Source organism: Otolemur garnettii, unplaced genomic scaffold (assembly GCF_000181295.1).
Source record: "Otolemur garnettii isolate 467f Iridium unplaced genomic scaffold, OtoGar3 scaffold00013, whole genome shotgun sequence".
NCBI lineage: Eukaryota > Metazoa > Chordata > Mammalia > Primates > Galagidae > Otolemur > Otolemur garnettii.
Genome location: NW_003852408.1, coordinates 2,264,844 through 2,266,370, shown reverse-complemented (window position 1 = coordinate 2,266,370; position 1,527 = coordinate 2,264,844).

The window sequence follows — 1,527 nt, the reverse complement described above, 5'->3', positions numbered from 1 at the left end:
GGCCCGGGCTGGGGATTCGAACCCGCCACCTTAGGTGTATGTGGCTGGCGCCTTAGCCACTTGAGCCACAGGCGCCGAGCCCAAACCAAATCTTTATTTCACCCAGAAAGCCAGTTGTTAAACATTTATTTGCCAGCACACTACTGTGGCAGGAGCAATGTGAGATGGCGTGGCCTTGGAGGCAGGATGCTAGCTGGACTAGGGACTGTCCCCAAGAAAGTTGAAAGGAGCAGGGCAGTATGGTATGTGACCCCTAGTATGGCAAAGCCAAGGTGGTACATGCAGCAGACAGGTGGTGGCTGCCTCTGCCCACATCTCCTACATACCCTCAGCTCTCTGGTGCTAGCCCAAAGCACTAGTATCAGTTCATCTCCCAGGATCTAGCTGGAGACTCTCCTGAGTCCTGTGATAACTGAAGGTTTCATTGGTTGCCCTGGGGGTTCCTTGGAAACCTTCCTGTTGGCACATTGCCACTTCTTGTGCTTCCACTGTCCTTCTGTGATTCTCGGAGGCATTTGCCCCGAATGCTCACAGATGTGGAGCTGCTTTTGATCTCTAGTCACCAGTGGTGAGTCACCACTTTCTGGGAGTGAAGCGTTCACTAGACGTACAGCTGGACTCCCAGGACTTTGAGGTATGGTTCTTATATAGCCAAAGGCGTGAAACATGGCCAGGCTGAAAAGGAGACAAATGGGGTGCCCTCCTCAGACTAGCAGGTCCCTAAGCTGTGACAGACCGGGCCTGACTCAGGCAGCAGCATCTCCCAGGTGGCAGGTCCCAGTGATTTATGGGTCCAAAGGAGCAGGCCTGGGAAGCCAGGTTTATTGGTGGAAGGTGGAGTGGAAGCCTGGATAAATACCTGAGCCAAAGACAAGAAGAGTGGGAGTGAGCAGGGCTGGGACATAAAATCAGGGGCCACCAGCACGTTCCAGGCCAAAGGCCAGTCTTTAAGGGCCACATCAGCTGAGCAGTGTGATAAGAGAGCCTCAGGGCTTAAGAAGGGGAGAGTGAACTGGCATCCCACTCCCGGCTCAGGGGGCCCCACTGGGATCCCTACCCAACTGATGCTGTGTGGCAGCCCCACGTGGGGCCCAGGATGAGGGCCAGTTTCTATGCATAGAGCACCATACACAGTCCCAAGTGGCCCCAGACAGTGCAGGGCAGAGGCTAGGGCAGTGTTGGGTTTGGGTAGACAGTGGGGAGCACACCCAGGTCAGGGAGTCAGCACTGCAGGAAGACCCCCAGCAGTAGCCAGGAATCCACAAAGAGCATAGAGTTGTGGTCAGGCAGAAGAACGCAAAACTGGCTGGGCACCTATAGCTCCTCAGCTAGGGTGCCAGCCACACACACGGGAGCTAGTGGGTTCGAACCTAGCCCAGGCCTGCCAAATGACAATGACAACTATAAACAAAAAACAGCCAGGTGTTGTGGAGGGCGCCTATAGTCCCAGCTACTTGGGAGGCTGAGGCAAGAGAATTGCTTAAGCCCAAGAGTTTGAGGTTGCTGTGAGCTGTGATGCCACAACAC